At 45.4% G+C, this 20,359-nt stretch overlaps 1 protein-coding gene across 4 annotated transcripts in view; it reads right to left on the bottom strand.

Annotated features, from left to right (window-relative positions):
* Positions 1–20,359, bottom strand: part of LOC144082532 (alpha-1A adrenergic receptor-like) — a 121,507-nt gene that overhangs the window by 100,959 nt on the left and 189 nt on the right. For all 4 annotated transcript variants that reach the window (XM_077609758.1, XM_077609759.1, XM_077609757.1 and 1 more), the window contains exon 2: positions 19,957–20,277. The gene's annotated coding sequence lies outside the window, so the exon portion shown is untranslated. The remainder of the gene's footprint in view (positions 1–19,956; positions 20,278–20,359) is intronic.

Genomic DNA, 20,359 nt, shown 5'->3' with positions numbered 1-20,359 from the left:
GCGCTAGACGCCTGAAAGATGAGTGAATGAAGTCCATTGGGCATCGTCAAGTTGTCTTTCATTCCTTCAGTTCTTTGCCCCAACTTGTAAAGGGCCTTGGTCCTTCAAACACATGAACAAATCAGAATCTTCCTCATTTTGACAGTATATTGTAGTTTATTGGTGGTTGGAGGGTGATTGGACGATGGTTAGGCTGAAAACAAGTTGGGTATGACCGGGGAACTGAAGGGTTTTTTAGCTGCTTGTCTTGTCAGTTGCTTTGTTGGTGATTTAGTCCGTTCTGGTAGGCTTTCTTTGATTGTTCCACACAAGCTTGCTTGCTTACATGCAGTCAGTGGGCAATATGGCCGCCCCTGGTCTCTGTGGAAAGGTTTGTCTGTTTGAGGTTTCCCTGACCCCTGCAGGTCTAGAGAGGGCAGGTGCATCTTCCTGTTTGTTGGCTTGACGGGTATCTATCATTGTCAATAGCAGGCAATGAGTTTATTTTGCTTCATTTCCATTTTAGCGTATGCACTTATTGCTGATTTGGGGGCATTTCCAGGTGACATTTCCAGGTTTCCAGGCATTTTAAGGTTCCCTATCAACTCCACAACTTGCTACTGTGAAAACGAAATTTCCCGAATACGGGATGAATAAAGTTATCCAATCCAATCCAACTCGTTGGCTGCCATCGAAGGAGCCATTTTGACGGGAGGGGGCCGATGAACCAACGTGATGGTGGATAGGTAATTGAGCGAAGAGCGGTTGATGACACAACTCACAATCATTTGGTTTTATGGCAAAAAAATGAAAGCATTTAGATGTGTGTACGGTATGATTGAGCCTGGGCGCCGGATCGGACCCCCTTCCGCACGTTATGGAGCAATCCTATTGACCCAAGGCCCAACTTGAACATTGGCAGACAATATGAATAGAAGCGGTCTGAAGCAGTGGTATTATGCGGGTACTCCAATGAAATTGGCTTGTTTGTTTTGAGCAAAATTGGCCCCATCAGTCCGAACCACATCCGATGATGACAACATATGAAATGGAGATCAAGAAGAGCTCATTGTGATAGGCCGGGGACGGAGATCAATCAGGTCAATCTGAACTGGAGGATTGCAGGAAAATAAAAGGGGCGTTTCACAAGAGGTGGTGGTCCATGGGTGTCCGTGGGTGTCCAGGACATGGCCGCAGTTCCAGTCACTTGCTATTAGCTCCTTGTACAAACTGGCTGGAGTTTTAGTCATTAATTCATTCGCTAACTCGAACTGTTAGTGTGTTTGTGTGGGGGGGCATGATGTCTTGCTGGGGGTTAATCCAATAGGTTGCATCTCCGCTCGCTGGGACTCCATCACCCCTCGTCACGTCTCACCACGCTCACTTCAGGACCTCGGCTCCGCGATTGGCCGTCTTCGTAGCACCGGCGTGTGCGTGTTGCCTTGAAAAATGCTCGGCGGTTGCTGTTCTCAACGATTATTTTCATGGCTGCAAACTAGTTATTCCTTGAAACATTGCTTTTGGTCAAGTAGTTGAAAGACCATGGTAATAGTAGTGGGTTTTTCCTCCGGGTAGTCTGGTTAGCTCTCCCCAAAAAGTTTTTCAAATGTGTTTGTTTACATTTTTGAGTAATCCGTTTTGAAGCATGGTCACTTTCTATAGCAGTTACTGAGTTAAAATAAGAAAAAAATTAAAGTATAATGCAATATACCATGTTGTATATCATTTCAAAATGTATATTTACCCTACTGAAACAAAATGTCCAACGATGGCAAAGAAAAGTCAACAAATATCAACTAAAATAGCTCAATTCAACACCTTGCTTGACCAACATGATTCACTGTATAAGCCTATTAATGAAAAATACATTGTTGAAACAATTTGTTTGTGCACTACTCAATTGAAATGATCTCGTTTTGAGTGGGCAGTCATGCAAATGAGGCGCTCCCCGTGGATCGGGGCTGCTTTCAACGAAGGAACCCCCACGGGATTTGAGCACCCCACTCCATAGACAACAGCCAATTCCTCATCAACATCATCTCCTTAATCTAAAACCCTCCAGTAATCCACATGGTATTACCAAGGTATTAGCATTCCAATAAATGTATTCATATATGCGCCGCGCACTACTTTTCAAAAGGCGACGTCGCACTTTGTTTGTTTTTTGGGGGGGTGCGTAACAAACAAAAGCTCGGTGTCAAATCCAGGTCTGCCCAGAGCGCCGTGGGTGGCGCTCCAACCAAAGAGGACGGCTAATCTGAGAACGGGCCGCGGCCCAGATCTGACCGAGCGGAAAGCACCCGACCATCTGCGGGTCTGCAAGGTGCCCCGCCAACGACGATCTCGGACCCGGTTGACACGGAGAGACAAAAAGGACTTGAAAAAGGAAAGCCGCCTTTACACGAATTTACCCTCCTTGCCAGCTATTCGAACGAGGCGGCTCGGGAAGGCGTTTCGGTCGTGTCGACCTTCTGCGTTTGGCTGGGTGGGAGGCCAGGAGGAACCCCCCCACGCCCCTGTCCTACCCAGCCGCGAGGCCATCTGGACAGGGGAAACACGTGCGGCGCACCTGGCCGACAAACGGGAACGTGCACCGGGACACGTGCCTGTCCACGCCTTCCGAGGGACTTGGCGCCACTAGATGGATGGAACTGAAGGCATATGCCCGCATCTGAAAAAAATTGGGTTCCGACACTTTTGAACTCCTAATCAAGGCGGATTGAACAATTATTTTGGCATAATGTCTGTCCATTCCTGTTGGGTGATTTCTTCATTCCCATTTAGATTGTCCTGGGGTGCTGGAGCCTATCCCAGCTGATTTTGGGTAACGCAACAACGCCCTAAATTGGTCGCACACATCGAGACAGGCAAGAATTCGCACTCCCATTCGCATCGAGTGGGAATCGATCCCACGCTGGCGAAAGAATCTTCGGCTATAATCTTACTTAGCAAGTACAGACACAGAAGACATTGTAGAGCTAGGTAAAAATACTGGAGCCACACACAAGAAGTCCACAAGGTGGGGACTTTGTGCAGACTGAGGTTAAATGTGCAGAATCATGTTTACTTATATATGTTCATTATCATGAATATGTATATGTTCATTAATATATATTTTGCCTTAAATAAATCAAACTCAAACTCAGAATCGGCCGGCTTATTTGAACACGGTTATTAAAAAATAGCCAAAGATTGCCATTAAAATGTTTTGCCTAATCGTGCAATATATCAAAATCCATTCATTTTCTGAACCGCTAATCCTCACAGGGGATCGAACCCAGGCCCACATATCTGTGATGCCGACGCGCTCACCACTCCACCATCGGACCGCCCTAAAAAAAAGTTTATCGGATGATAGCTAAATGCTATGTTTAATGGCCAATAACACCATAAAAATGTTCGTACTATTTTCCTTTCCTTAATCCAGTTCCAATGCATCCAATCGGAACAAAGTCGGCCGACTGGGACTCAACTGGTATGCAAAAATATGCAATCACCCCCAGTTTGCGCTTGTTTTAATGTACTCGATAGCCTAAAAGCCCATTTCGTAATCTTTGGAGCTATTACACGGGGCCAAATATGGCGCGCCGCCATGACTTGCAAAATGATCTTTGTACATTATACGTACAATCAAGACGACATCGGGAGACTATATCGCAGCCGCAGACTCCCACGCGTCCTTTCACGCGGCACTCGTGCGCGGATGGCGGCGTCGATGCGAAGACCCTCGGCTTGTGCCCGCGGATGAGTGTTTTACATTTTGCTTCCGACAGATTGTGCCTGCGTGGCTTTGGAGAGCGCTACATTTGGTTAAAAGCCATTATTATGGTAATGCGAGGGTGCTCGAGATAATGGCCAGATGAGAGCGACTCCACTGCTTGTGACATAACAGCCCTACTTTATCTCTCGCTCTCTCTCTCTCTCCGGCTTCTTCCCGTAGCCGTTTTTGGCCCACTTTCTCACCCTGACTCACCTTTCTGGCGGCGTTTGACCGCAGCCCCACGATTGGCCCGTTCGTATCGCGATTCAATCCAGGTGAACCACTTTAACACTGTTCTTTTTGCATCTCGTTGGGAAAAATATGATGGAATGTTTGGAGTTATTTTGGGTACTATTATATATGTGCGTACAACGAAGAAACATTAATCATTATATTTATGTGTGGAATATTAATCATTATATATGAAATATTAATCATTATATGCTTGACAAACGCTTACTTTAATTGTTACCGACATGAAAGAACATTGATATCAATTTAATCCTGAATCCTCGCTCAGAACTAAAGTATAAATAAGGTTTGAACAACGTGTGGCCTTCATTGGATCATTTTCTCAATGTTTAGTGTTGAGCTGCTTTTTATGCAAACCAACTTTTGTCCAAAACTGCTTAAATGTCTATTTTTTAATCTATTCTAAAGATTCTAAAGCTGGCGCAAAACATCTTAGAAGACTACAGCACTTAATAATCAACATTCATTCAATCTGCGAAGCGCTTATCCTCACCAGGGTCGCGGGGGTGCCGGAACCTATCCCAGCTGACTCCGACGACACTCTGAATGGGTGGCCAGCCAATCGCAGGGCACGAGGAGTCAAAGGACAACCAATCATAGCTAGGGGCGATTTAGAGTGTTCACCCAGCTATCTTAGAATGCATGTTTTGGGGATGTGGGAAGAAACCAGAGTACCAGGAGAAAACCCACGCAAACCTGGGGCGAACATGCAACTCCAGACAGTGAGGGCCTAACTGGGATCAAACCCGTAACCTCAGAACTTACTGAAGGAACTAACTAGGGATCAAACCCTTGACACCATGCAACACTTTTTTGTTTGGGCATTTAAATTAATAAAAAAATGTTAGCATTTTGGCTTCCGATTCAAATGAAGGGTCACTCATCCCACCCAGCTTTATTTCTTGACGGATGGGCGTTGATAGAAAATGCGTTAGACCTCAACGTCGTTGGACACAAAGAGTAGAACGAGCGAGCCTGGGCTTGAGCTCCGACGAGAGGAAGCCACCGTGTAAGTCGGTGGCGACGTGTTTTTCAGGTCACTGGCATTTAAAACGGAAAGACTGTGACGCTGACGGAGGGAAGAAACAGAGTGAGGCAGGAAAAAGGGAGCAAAGATGAGGAAAAGGAAAAGAGGAGGAAAGAGGAGGAAGAGGAGGAGGAGGAGAAGGAGGAGAGCAATGTAATGCCATGCACATCGAATTTTCCTTAATATGATTTTGTGTTCTGTGTCTATTCAAGTCAGCCCTGATTTGGTTGTGTGTTCTAATCGCATCAGAGGAGGGATTTGCCCAAGCTTTTTCAACGCTGTTTTGTTGCAACCCCCCTACCCACCACCCCGCACCCCCACCTCGCCACCAACCCGTCGCTTATTGAAGTTGGCATCAGCCTTGGTGACACAAATCCCCTCTGATAAATTAAAAATGATTGATTCAAAGACGGAAAGTGCACCGCGGGGAGCCAGCCAGCCAGCATCTCCCATTTTTGCCCGTGCCGCCCGGCGCGGGTAACACGGAGCGGGATCTCGATCTCGATCCTTCCCGCACGAGACCGATTCCCGTCGGCCGAAAAGAACGCGAGAAGATGGCGGCAGATATCCCACGCGCCAAGCTGAAAACGGCGTCAAAACCACGGGCCTCGCCAACGTGGACGGAAGGCGTGAAATCCTGAGTGTGAAAATGCGGCAAGAACACGCCGCAAAGATCTACGCGAGCGCAATAACTGCGAGTCACGCGGCAGGTCGGACGCACGTGGAGTTTGTCTTCCATTCACTTATTGCTTCTAAAACAGATGTGCTGACTTTTTGACACACGGGCGCACGGTGTACGCGCACGGTGTTCGCGCTCGCTGTACGCGCACGCACGGCGGTTGTGGCTTGCTTAGTCTCTCCCAATTAAGAGGAGGAGTGTTGTGGAGGATCGGTGTCGGGGGATTCTGCTTTCTTCTCCTCTGTCAGGTCCCATCACAAAGGCTCCTCATTAGTGTCAACCTCAGCGGTGGCAGCACTTTCTCCTTCCTCGCTCCCGTCTCTCTTTGACTTTGCGCATCTCCGTCTCGTGTCCCCCCACCGCCGTCCCCCCCTGCACCCACCCCGCTCCTGTTTGACTTCCTCACACCGCGTTTATTACGGAATATTTCCACAAAAGCGGACGCTGATCACCGCTTGGACGCACAATAAATGAGTAAATGTGCAGTGGTGCCTCTACTTGCAAATGCTTCTACATACGAAATATTCAGGTTATGAAATCCAAGATACAAAAACAATCCGAGTTGCAAAACAAATTCAAAATCCCCCGAAACGCAAGTATCCAGATTTGGTTTTCTTATCTTGGAACAAAAAAGTTTGCCCATCGAGACATTTTGTAACCTGAATAGTTTGTATGTAGAAGCATTCGTAAGTAGAGGTAATGTACTTTAACATTTGTAAAGGGTTTAAGTAGGGTAGCATTGACAGTGGTACGAATTATGCTTATTCATGTAAAATATGTATGAAAAACCCCAAGTTATAAAATCACTTATGAACGCGTTCATTTCGTAAGTAGAGGTACCGCCGTACAAAGCTGCATAAAAGTTGTATATAAAGTTTTTCATTAAAAAGTAAAGTGTAAATAAGGTCATGTTGAATGTTTTTCTTAAACGCTCAATATTTTTTACAGCTTTATCTTCTCCAGTAAACTCAATTAATTATAACTCACGGCTTAATAAGTTTTTCATGTTTACCCATTTTCACATTTGGCCATGACGGTCCTTTTGCCATCCCGCGTTTCAGGCGTCTTTGCGGCAATTGACTCGCGACGAGTGGAGAGCCCCTTTAAACAAAAGCCAAGGTTGCAAAGTTAGCGCGGATCATTAAACCCCCGGAAAGCTCGGAAGCAATGTCGACTGGCGCCTCGGCGACGTGGCATCGCAGGCAAATAATGATGATAATGATCAATGCTCTGCCGACGCGGCGCCACCGACGACATGTAAACAAGGCGACGGGGGAGTTGGCGTGGAAGCGTGCGGTTCAGAGATCACTGCGAGCGCGGCGAGGACGACTCGCGCGGGAAAAAAAAAAAAGCCAAACAAGATAAAACGAGTCGATTGTTGTTTGTTTGTTGTTGGCGTCGTTCCCCAGAGCAACCGTTGCCCCCCTCCTCCACCGAGCCCTTGTGTTCCCCCCGTCCATCTCGCAGCTCCATTAGCGCACGTCCTTTTATTCCTGGCAAATAAAAAATCCCCCTTTGATTTCAAGGAAGGTTCCGGGTTGCCAGGTTGGGCCACGGTCTCGACCCCAAAGTCCTAATCTGGCATCCCTGGCTTTCTCCTTCTGTGGAATTTGCTATCAAAGACATGATAATTAAGCCCAACACTAGTTTGTACATTTCTCTTTAATTAATAACGTATCATAATGACATCGTTACACCAGCGCGCTATTAGCGTTGACATATCGAAACGTGTGCGGTCGATTGGTCACCGGTCTTTTGGTCACCGTCTTTTGGTCGCCGGTCCTTTGGTCGCCGTCTTTTGGTCGCCGGTCTTTTGGTCGCCCGGATCGCAACAGCGGGCGACCAAAAGACCGGCAACCAAAAGACGGCGACCAAAGGACCGGCGACCAAAAGACCGGTGACCAATCGTGTATGGGAGTTTGTATGTACATGCGTTGTCCCTTTAAGAAGCGACGTCCGTCAGGGTCTTAACAAGTTCTCCAACAAAAAACAATAAAAGTCCGGTAAATTTGGAGCTTTTCTTTAGCCTAATAATTACTAGGGCATTAAGTATGACTAAATAGTCATTCGCAGTTTGTATTTAGGGAATTTGAGCAACCATTTAAATGGTAATTATCAATAACCTTCCGGGCGACCAAAAAACCGGCGACCAATCGACCGTGTACCTATCGAAAGGCGCGATGTGTCAAAATCCTGCAAACTTTTGGCCCTCCCTCCTCGCTCCAGACCGAATTCGGACGTTTCGGTCCATCGCCGATGCGCGGTCGCTATCCTGAGCTAGGAAACGGGTAGCCCCGCCCCCCCTAACGCCTACCTTAGCCACTAGGTTGAGAAAATAAAGAAATGGAAAGACATTTCGAGCGGTGGGCGATGGAGGCGAGCGTAAAAGGAAGACTTAGAAGAAGAATCAGAGCGCGGCTGAATTCCCTAATCTCCGAGGAGGCATAAAGTGAACATGCCAAGCACCTTGGGCTCCAGGCGAAAGGGAAAAAAAAAATTGCGTCGGTTTGGTGATAAATAGGATTTAAGTCGGGGTGACAGCTCTCGTGCGCGCCAGCGAGCGAGCGCTTCAATGCACGCCGGCGTCTGGGCGCGTAAACACACGGGGCCGATACGGGCGTCCTTCCAGCTAGCCTGGCGACTTATCTCTCCGAAACAAAGATGGATGTGTCAGCGTGCTTATTAAAAGTCGCTTTTAGCCCCGGCCGCCGCTCTTCAGGAGGAAATCGCTTTCTGCCGGAGATTGACAGAAGAGAAAAGAGAAAACAACATCCTCATTTAAGCCCAACATCTTGGACATGATTGCTCGCTTTAAGCCTGCTGTTCCTATTGAGCTTTTTTAATTGTTGTTTGCTTTTTTTGCTTTTTTTTTTGCTCCAAATTCATAAGCCACGGTTGGAATCTTTAATTACCTTCAATCCTCGTTCCCTTACTTCAAACCGGCGTTTGGATGCTCTTTTTCCTGGGAAAACAACGCGGTGGAGTCAACAAACTTCTCGCTAGCTCGCCGTCGGTTACTCTTTTCGACGGCGCCCAGCCGGTCGTCGCGTTCGGAATCGGATCGTGCCGACCGGGTGCTATCGGAGTCGATCCTATCTTTTTCAACGCCTGCGGGAGTTCCATTTCTAACTAGAACTACGCCATTTACGCCCACTACTCACATATAGACCATATGAGCAAACAAATGGTAAGAAATATTACCGTATTCTGCTGTTTAATATACCCCCCCCCCCCCCATTTTATATACCCGGGTATATTAAACGGCAGGGGTCTATTAAATGGCGCACAAACGGGAAGGTACGATCCACTACGCCACGTCTCCCAGTGGTGGCCCGGGGGCCAAATCTGGCCCGCCGCATCATTTTGTGTGGCCCGGCAAAGTAAATCATGAGTGCCAACTTTCTGTTTTAGGATCAAATTAAAATGAAGAGTATAGATGTATATTAAATTTCCTGATTTTCCCCCTTTTAAATCAATCATTGTCATTTTGTAATCCATTTTTTCAGTTTTTAGTTCAAAAATCCTTTTGTAAAATCTAAAAATATATTTAAAAAGGTAAAATAAACATTGTTTTAGATCTATAAAAAACTGAATACTCAGGGATTTTAATCCAGTTCTTTTAATCCATTTATTAAAAAAATCTAAATATTATATCTGAAATGATATGGCCCACGTGAAATCAAGTTGACGTTAAAGCGGCTCGCGAATCAACCCGAGTCTGACTCCCTTGCACTACGCACTCCTTATGCCGTGACGGGGTGCATCAACGTTTTGCAGACTAAAACTACTTACTGCTGAATAAAGTTGACTTGGAATTTTATTGAACTTAAGTATCTACAATTATGCCCCCATGAACACCATACAAATCTTGCCAAAAAAGCTGAGTTGCCGTTTAAGACCCGGGTATATTAAATGGCAGGGGTATATTAAATGGCGCACAAACGGGAGGCTCAAAAAAGCAAAAATCATTTAATATACCCGAGTATATTAAATAGCTAAATACGGTACCTTTTAACAGCCGTCGATTAGCAATAAGATGCGTGGCCGGCATTCGACGCCCCTCCCTTCGGCTCGCGGTTCCGTGACGCCAATGATTGGAGTTTGAACAAAATAAACAATAAGCTCCGGTTACAGACCTACTTTATTGCACAACTCGGCGTCTTTTATAGACTGAACGCAGCACAGTGAAAACATGAAGGACATCTGGCGTCCTTCGTTATCGTTTTGGCATCGTCTGATCTCTTCCTCGGAAGGTCAACCCGAAAACACATGGCGCTATCTGCCAATCGCCGGGTCTTGCACACCTGGTTCAAGCCGTATCTAATTCCACAATAGATGTTATCTAAACGAACGGGCGCTTGAAAATTCCACAATATTGTCAAGTTTACGTGGGAGATGAGAAAAGCCCGCCGCCGCCAACAAAGCAAAGGCGACGAGAGTCGCCGCCGAGATCCCTCCGAGCTCCGCGCGGGATTAGCCGAGCGCCGTGGCGAAGACAAAACGCGGCCGGCGTGTTGCTATTTACATGGCGCTGGAAAACAAAGCCGGGTTTGCCCGGGAAGGCTTGTCTTAATACTTGGCGAGATGACGGACTCTCTTCATTGCGTATTAGCAGATTAGCCCTATTTTATGAGTCCATCACTCCGGTTGATGTGAATATAGGAATGCCGTCAAGGGGGTGGCGCGTGGGTGTTTTTCAGCTTATATGGATTTATAATTCAAGACGGGTAAACAATAAGGAAAGGGAAGTGTCAGATGTAGCGACGCGCTTTCAAGAGCAGCGTTTCCATTGGCGTAGTTGGCTGGAGCTTTCATGTAAAGCCGATGCTTTATTTAAGAATCCCGCGGCTAAATTGTCACGTGCCGCACCCCACGAAATGCCGTCACGTTAAAGACGGAGAATTAGATTAGATTAGATAACTTTATTTATCCCGTATTCGGGAAATTTTACTGTCACAGTAGCAAGAGGGTGAGAATACAGACACAGAAAAAGACATTTCAGTCATAAATAAATAAGTAAATATATAAATAAGCGTGTTGCATGAAATATATATATATATATATATATATATATATATATATATATATATATATATATATATATATACATATATATATACACATACATATACATACATACACATACACATACATACATATACATACATATACATATACATATATATATATATATTTCATGCAACACGCTTATTTATATATTTACTTATTTATTTATGACTGAAATGTCTTTTTCTGTGTCTGTATTCTCACCCTCTTGCTACTGTGACAGTAAAATTTCCTGAATACGGGATAAATAAAGTTATCTAATCTAATTCTCCGTCTTTAACGTGACAGCAATATAATATATATCACTGTATCACTATATCATGTCAATTTCAATCAAAAAATACAATCGAAGTCGTCAATGTACTTTCGCAACTTTCAAGATACGGCCAAAAAATGAGGCAAACGGCGAAAACACGGCCAGAATTCAGCTGAAAACACGCCCAATCGTATCGAGCACCGCGTGGATGCCGAGCGAGACGGCGGCTCGTCATACCGCAGGAGATGAGGATTACGCGGGGCTATCCGACCGCTCGGTAAGCGACTCGACCTCGCCCAGTACTTGCCCGGCGACCATGAAGAAAAAGGCTTTTTCAATTCTCCTTCCCCTCTGATGTCCCGCCACGGGAACGGCGGTAATCTCGGGGAGGACGCGAAAGGGAAGACGTGGAGATGGCGAGTGCGCAAAAGTAGCGACAGAAGGCCCGCCAGCGTGGGAGCTCGCCGCTTACGTAAGTCAAACTGGCGGGATTTACCTTTCGCGCTCGGACCCACCCGAGGCTTTCCGTCTAATCGCATGCAAAGGCAGCGCAGACGGCGAACGGCGCTCCGTGATTCCGTGATGGCTCCCAAACTCGCAGATCGTATTGGCAATAATAAAAAGTGACAATTTTTACGGAGCTGTAAACGGGGACTAAAATCAGCAGTTACAGTATTTCTCTATCTTAATCCCTTATTTCTTTTGAAGGCAAATCGGATAAAAGTGATGTGTAACATAACGGTTATTTTATACTATACAAGTATAGCTCGTCAGCAAGCAATGCACCCAGACAGCGTCATACAGCGACATCTACACAATCTTGAATTTAGTGCACGGACTGATTGAGCACCTCGTCCACTTTGGAGAAAATGTTAGAATTTTAAGTGCGCCTTTTTGTGAGTAAATTTGTGCCGCGTTGCATTTGTACAGTATTTTATCGCTAAATAAGGGGAATTGCAATGATTAATAAGCGCCGCAATTGGCAGAGGTTGCCAGGTATGGACTATTCTTTTTTAAATGGAAAGAGTAGGACTACACAGTTTACAGAGCGCCACTAGCTTACCACACAGAAGCCCTCAATGACCATCAACTGACACTCATCCCTCAAATAAAAGCACTCGTGTCTGCCAAAAAGAAGCACAAAACACACAAAAACACACACAAACATGGCACCACCAGATGAAGCACAACTCGCTAATGTGACCTTAAGTTCAGGAGAAGCTTAAGGTGAACAATCTAAAATCTGGCTCCTTCATCTCGCCATGTCCGGGAGGGCATGGCCTCGCACGCCGTCTTACCCAGTCGCGTGGACATCTGCCATTCTGACTGGTGTCAGCGCCCGTTCCCTTTCCGTGGCTAATGACCGGCGACACCCGCGTCACCCGGGGCGTCGGGCGGCTCGGAGTGGCGGTGCCTCGTCCACAAATCAGCGAACACATTGACCTAATCTTTCGGCCTCAGCGTCAACGTCAGGCCGGTCGACGCCGGTTGGCGCCCAACGCCTTCAAACGGAACCGCCAGCCACAAAAAAGCCAGGGACGCGGCGAGTCCGCCCCCGAGACGACTTGAAACGCTTCACCGTGAGCGAGAAGCGATCGCCGCGGTTGCCGTAGCAACGGGTGCAAAGAAAGCGGTGGGCTTTGGGAACTTTTCCCACGAGTGCCACGGGCAAACTTTGAGCCACGCGTCAGCACATCCAGATCCGGCGATCTCGGATGAAATGACTCTGCCGTTGAGCACGCTATGGATCCGCTGTGTGCCGTATATCCTAGACATATTATAAGCAAACGGCCGACTCGGGGCCGGCTCCCGCATTTGCGCCGTCCGCTCGCGCCCATTTCATTTTGCCCCCACGCGCGCATTTCCGCCCGCCGCCCGTCTATTTCTGTGCGTGCTGCAATGAAAACAAGGGCGCTTTAAAGCCACTCCGCGGAGAAAAGGCACGAGGACGAGTGGCGCTCTTCTACGGAAAAACAAGCAAAAATGACAAAGTGACATTGTTGGCAACGGGTGACTGAAGAGGGTCAAATGCGGGCTCGCAGGCTTTAGATTCGAACATTGTATGGACGTGATATGAGGGGAAAAAAGGGCCCAGGGCGCGTTTTTGTACGAGTCCCAGGTATTATAGGTTATGATTACCTATGGTGAGATAATTCTCAGCTTCATAAAGAGCATCATTACAAGGCGGGCAAGTGTTTGCACACGCACTTTTTGCTTCACGAGCGTATGCATAATGGACAACGTACAGTAGGGCGAGAAACGAGGGGGGTTTAGGTGAGGTCCCGCTTTATTTTTGGGTGAAAAATTAAACGACACGAATACAGAAGGACACTATTGGGTACTCGGACGTTTCGTCGAAAGACGTTTGGTCGACCGGACGTTTGGTAGAACGGACGTTTGGTAGAACGGACGTTTGGTCGCCAAGTTCGCAAGTCCCGAGGTTTGAGTCAAGAGACTTTCATTTGTTTAACCCTAACCCTATTCACTCAATGTTAAATAATAGTCATTAAATCCCTATTCACCCAATGTTAAAATCTATCAATTGCATGTGAACCCGTTCTACCAAACGTCCAGTTGACCAAACGTCTTTCGACGAAACGTCCGGTCACGCCACTATTGAATGCTTTTTTTTTTCTATTGTCATTATACAAGTATATTTCTTCCGTGAGATTCAAGAAACAAAGCTGCCTTTTAAAGCCAATGCACAAAAATCCAGCACCCTCCCTCTAGGCTACATTTACGGTACACTAGGACAAATAAGTACGTGAACGTATACTGCATTTTCTGGTCTACGACTTACTCTTTTCTTAAATTTCATTCATAGATGTCAAAATTTTGTTTAGGGTTTCATCTCTTTATCTTTTCTCTATTTTGAAATAAATGGCCGTATCGGCCACTTTGTCTTGCGATATGGCGTTTCGTGCATGTCAAGTGTAATTTATGCGCATATAAGTCATACCCTCGATTCAGTCATCATTTTTTTAGTAACAAATACGGCGTATATGCAAGAAAATACGGTATATATACTTTTTTCCTCTTCATTGCATATTCTGGCGTAACTTATGGTCCGTTTTGAGGTTTAATTTGCCTTTTCCAAGGTGAACTTTGACTGACAGCCGTCGTATGGCGCCCTTCAACCCACCCCCGACCCTGAAAAATAAGTCGTTTGAGTTAGGCACGAGCTCGCGGGATCCATCGGTCGAAAGATCCGTTTGGAGGGCCCTGGTACTTTCTCCACGGCAAGAAAAAAAAATGATGCGATGGAAGAGTAAGAGAGCCTCTGGGCCTTCAGGAGATTAAAGCTTTATTGCGTTGAGACTTTCCAACTGACATCGACGCTGTAATGTCAACAGCCGACCTCGCGCGCGCAAAAGAAAGCAATAATAAACCGGAGTCGGCGGCCGATAGAAAGAAAAGAGAAAATCCGGGAGAACGCCGAAGGTCAAAGTGGCAATGTTTCGCGCGGAGGTGGCGCTGAGGTGGATAGAAAAGCACTGCCAGTAAACATAGAAAAAAGATGTCTGGGAGTCGAACGGGTGAGAGGAAGGGAGGGGAGGTTTTTTTTTTAATGTCCCCGAGGGGGGGAGGTCTTTTCCTCTGCCCACGTCAGCTCTCCCGCGGACCCGAATGTAGGGGGTCTGTCCGGCGTGGGAGAGCGATTTAGGAAAACCCAAAAGGGAACAAAATGACGGTGGGACTTGGAGTGGCGTGGGCGGGGGAGGAGAAACAGAGAGAGAAAAAGGGAGAGAGAGAGAGTGTGAGGTAGTCCCTCGCCCCCTCAGCCCGGCGACTGTGGAGATCCTGGTTGCCACTGCCATTGCCAAGCACCCACCCACAGAGCAACAGTAGCCAGGGGAGCCCTGCCAGCCTCCCCGCCGGCCTCCCTGCCGGCCTGCCTATCCGCCTACTCAGCAGAATCACGCCGGACCTTCCCGCCCGCCGCCCGGCGACTGGCGGCGGGCGCTACCTATTACCTCAGCTAACCCCTCACACAAACACCGATTCATCCATAACAAGGGAAACAAATTCAGAAAAAAGCGGCGGCGTTCAACAGGGAGGTGTGGCGAGTCCTCTGCAAGTTTTGTTTAACGTCTCGTGTCGTATGTCGGCGAAGGAATGGCGTGCGGCGTTGAAGGAGCCAATCAAGTCACGTCGTGGACGTTGCATCGGGACTCGGCGATTGTCTCAATGCTAGAATGCTAACACACGTCAAAGAAACGTCATTGCAAAGGCAAATAAATCCCACAAAAAACGGCTAAAAGAAGCCTCATAAACAACAACAACCGGGTGGAATAATGACGGAAACATGTATATTACTGCCATGATGGCCTCCATTTTGAGCCCCACGTTTTCTCCAATGACTCAACGAGTTTGTACGGTCAAGAAAAGATGGAGCGACAGGTTCGTCGGAAGGACTCTCGATAAATCGCGTAAATGAGGAAAAAGCTTTTCTGGCTTCTTTTCTGTTTAGTTTGCTTACAAACGTCTAATTGGTCAACCCGACAGCGTGTGTACAAGATTGGCAAGATTACGTCGGAGAAAACCCCATTAAAGTTACATCAACACTGTAATATTCATGAAGCTGTAGCAAGGTCATATTTCATTATTCAACACTGTACTTGCAGTGTGTGTGTGTGTGTGTGTGTGTGTGTGTTGATGCGGACTAACTTCGCGAAGCGCCAGATGTGGGCGGCAAAGGGCTTTCCCAAAAACACACGTTAACAAGTCAACAATCTTTGCAGAAATGCGCGTTCAAAGGCATTCAATAATGAACCATGTAAACTAGTGAAGGAGTGTTTAGCAGGCCCGCCTCGCAGTTATGAGATCAAGGGTTCAATCCCCGATGGTGGGGAGTTTTGATATAACCGCCTAGTTTTGCATGAGTTTTCTCCAGGTACTCCAGTGACCTCCCACACAGTAATAATAAACAGCATCATCAAATAAAGGAACACGTAGCATCCATACTTTATGCAGCAAGGCCTATATTTTAACTTATTAAAGATAAGATATGTTCCAGGCCTAAAACCTTCCCGTTAAGTGAATAAAAACACTATTAATCTATTTTCATAGTGCCTATGGCGAGGGAAAATAGATATTTTGGTGTCTTTTATTAGGGAAAAACACACACAATAATTACAGATGAAATAGAATAAAACATTCCCAATTCATTAGCCATTGCGACATGTGCTATTAAATGTTATCAACTTTGTTCCTGTTTTTTTTCCGAAATGTAAGCACTTTGTTCCATGGAGATCTAAATCAATGTGGATCAAAACGTCAAGTCAAAACCAAAAACTGGTCATAGTGAGTTTCGGCGTATTTATTATTGCTTTTTTTTTTCTTGTGCTTTGATATAGTATATTTATGTGGTTTGAACATTCCAAGTGTCTCAAAGGGAGCAACAAAACGAGAATTTGTTTGGAGATGAAAACAAGTCCAGAAGCTCAATTCTAAAGGGACATGGATAGCCAGAAAAATGTCATTATTTGTATTATTTTTCATTTAAGAGGTCTTAAAAAGACCACTTGCAAGCAAAAATAACACAAAGGCCACGTAAACAAGTTGTCCATGAAAAAACATTTTTTTCGTGTCCCTTTGATTGCCCTGTATAAGAATTTATTGCAATTTCCATAAATGTCCACCCCACAAAATGGGAATCAATAGCATAACATTACAGCTGAGTCGGTTGCTAAATGGAGTCGAAAAGTATGTCGGAATTTATTTCCAAAAAGCAGCTCTCTATTCTTATGTCAGTGAATGTGCTTTTAAATGACATGCGATGAGAGCGTTTTTATTCTTATATTTGATTCTTCGCTACGCCGGCGTTCAAACAGTTTTAATCGCAGATTTCTTGGTTGCTTCATACTCTTTGCGATGGTTATTAATATACAGCACTTATTGGAATTCCTTTATTTTCTGAAGCGCTTATCCTCGCACGACTCGTGGGGGGTGCTGGAGCTTACCCCAACTGATACCCTGAACCTGTGGCCAGCCAATGGCAGCGCACGAGGAGACAAACAACCAATTGCAATTAGCTAGGGACCATTTAGCATACATTAAGCCTATCTTGCATGTTTTGAGGAAAACAGAGTACCCAGAGAAAACCCACGCAAGCCCAGGAAGAACATACAACAAAGTCCACACAAGAGAAGCGACCCGAGTTCGAATCTACAACTGTGAGGCCGACATACTAATTAAAGGAATGTTCATTAAATGGGGCTTTAAGTCACCTGATGATGAATCTATGCTAGCGATCAAAACGCCTTTGCGTGGCTTTTCAGTGGTGTTTTAGTCACTTTCTCCTCCCTGGCCTCATTGGAGTGAGTCACCGCTCTGGTTCTCGGCTGCCTGTTTGTATGTGCGCGCCCGCTCTTGGTTATTGTCCGGGAATGTGGGGAGCCAATTGGCTGGTTGCGCTTCACGCCACGTGAGGTCCAGACGAGTGGGTGTTACTCAAAGGCCATTTTTTTGCAGGAATCTCCCATTCACCTGATAAGCTTTGGAGGGCCAGGGCCACGCTTCCATAGAAATACAAATAATAAACATTTTCCTCCCACAAAATCCATTTTTAACCTTTTCATTGACAGCTGTCGCTATAGTTTCACTCTCGTTTTGTAATACTTTCTGCTTTACTGGTATAAGTACTACTACTACTACTACTACTACTACTACTACTACTATTACTACTACCACCACTACTGCTACTACTATACTCTCCATGATGTGTTAAATACTTTTCATACTGCAGCGTTCACATTTAATGCTGTATTTTAATCAAACTTGTCAGTTATGTTGACAAAGCCACTTCAGATTCCATTTAAATTAGTTGAATATTGATTTTTATTTGCATTTTTTAAATTCTTTAGTATTTAAATAATTGCTTTTTTCCAAATTGAAATTGTTTTATCTAATTATTCTTTTTATTATCTTGATTTATAAAGTTTTATTGTCAAATTGCAATATACAGGCAGGCAACATTAATGCTGGATGTCAAATGGCGAATGCAAAATTTCATTCAATTGACCCCTTGACCTCATGATTCAGAGCAATGTCCCATATAAATCTTAATTTAAGGCATAAATCCTAATTGGGTCAAGACAAAAAAAACGCAAGCACATATCACAGATACATCCTTAGAATTGTATGCATATGTCTTTGAGAATGAACCCCAGTATACTTCAAATCCATATTTCAAATCTAGCCAACGCGCTAAGTTGCACTTAGTACGCTTTGTTCGTGGAAAGTATGCACGCGTACAATATCAAAAGATCTCTGGCGATGGCTCGCAGCAAAAAAAAGGGTGGTGGAAGGGGGGGTTAACTTGGATGTGCCCCCTTGTTAAACCTCCCTGCGCGGAAAGCACTCCGGGGAAAGGATATCCTCTCGTCTGAGCGTGTAATGCAGAAAGTTGCCAACCCGGAATTCACCCCCCCCCCCCCCCAAACTCCACCCGTGGCCATGCCGCCCAGCCCCCCCCCCACCCCCACCCCCACCAGCAACTGCAATTTGTCTCGGTTATGTAAAAGGCGAGGCGAAGAAGATGGGAAAAGTCCCCCGAGAGCAACCTTGTCATCTTCCATTAAACAGCACCCCAGGTCTGACTAAACACCGGCTCATTAATAAACTACGAGCGGTTAAGAATAGACCACCAGTATTCGCAACTTAGCCTTCCTTCCTCTTCCGACAAGAGTTTGTATCGCCGAATGGACTCGGACGGGAAACTGACCAACGTCTGCCCCGTTCGGACTTGGGACGCTTCAGCACCATGGAGAGCGCTGCCCTACGTGTGTGTGCGCGCGCGTTTGTGTCAGTGCGTGAGAAGCTCGGCATTTCTAACATGTACAATGGGCTTTTCAAACATGAAAAAAATGGGCATTTCCAACATATACATTGGGCATTTGTATCTTGTGCAATGGGCAAGTCAAATGGGGCATTTAACATGTAAAATGGGCATTTCTAGCATGTAAATTGGGGCATTTATAACTTGGAAAAGGAGCATATCTAAAATGTAAATTGGGGCATTTATAACTTGGAAAAGGGGCATATCTAAAATGTAAAATGGGGCATTTCTAGCATATAAAATTGGCATATGTAAAATATAAAATGGGGCATTTGTAACTTGTAAAAGGGGCATTTCTAACATGTAAAAGGGGCATTTCTAACATGTAAAAGGAGCATTTCTAACATGTAAAAGGAGCATTTCTAATATGTAAAAGGAGCATTTCTAACATGTAAAAGGAGCATTTCTAACATGTAAAAGGAGCATTTCTAACATGTAGATGGGGCATTTCTAACACGTAAAAGGGAACATTTCTAACATGTAAAAGGGGCATTTCTAACATGTAAAAGGGGCATTTCTAACATGTAAAAGGGGCATTTCTAACATGTAAAATGGGCAGATCCAACTTGTTAAAACGGGGAATTTCTAACATGTAAAAGGGACATTTCTAACGTAAAATGGGGCATTTCTAAAATGTTAGATGGGGCATTCATAACTTGGAAAATGGTCATTTCTAACATGTAAAATGGGGCATTCATAACTTGGAAAAGGGGCCTTTCTAGGATATAAAATGGGCATTTCTAACATGTAAAATGGGCATTTCTAACAAGTAAAATGGAGCATTGCTAACATATAAAATGGGTCATTCATAACATATAAAATGTGGCATTCATAACTGGGAAAAGGGGCATTTCTAACATGTAAAATGGGCATTTCTAACATGTAAAACGGGCATTTCTAACATGTAAAATGGGCATATCTAACATGTAAAATGGGCATATCTAACTTGTAAAACGGGGCATATCTAACATCTAAAATGGGGCATTGCTAACATATAAAATGGGGCCCATCCAGCCAACACCTCGCATGGGTTGCCAGTCAACAACAGGCCACAAGGTGGCGCTCACACTAACAACTCCCGCACGCAATGTCTTACCGTAGTCTGCCCATCGCTCCGTCAATCTGTCTGTCTGTTTGTCCTCTTCCTCATCAGTCTCTGCTCTTTCGCCATCCTCTTCCTCGCCCCACGTGTATCATGGCGACTCCTCCTCTTCCTCCCCATCAGCAAACATTTCCAAGCGTGCTCACCTCATTGCTCCCGTAAACACTTTTCTTTTCCGCCCTCATTTTTGGTCTCTCTCTTTCTCTTTCTCTTTCTGTTTCCTAAGCACATGCATCCATCGTGCTGTCTGCTTTAAGCCAGCGGACCACTTTTTACTCCTTTCCCTAAAGGGCACATGGATTTCTCCTCGTGAGCCTGCAGAGCAAGAAAGATGAGCTGAATTGCAAACCTCCCGAAAGAGTGATAAAAAGGATAGTAGGAAGATAAAGATGGCGTT

This window comes from Stigmatopora argus, chromosome 9 (genome assembly GCF_051989625.1).
Source record: "Stigmatopora argus isolate UIUO_Sarg chromosome 9, RoL_Sarg_1.0, whole genome shotgun sequence".
In the NCBI taxonomy this organism is placed as follows: Eukaryota; Metazoa; Chordata; class Actinopteri; order Syngnathiformes; family Syngnathidae; genus Stigmatopora; species Stigmatopora argus.
The sequence above is the reverse complement of the archived record's forward strand: the minus strand, read 5'-3'. Positions and strand labels throughout refer to the sequence as shown.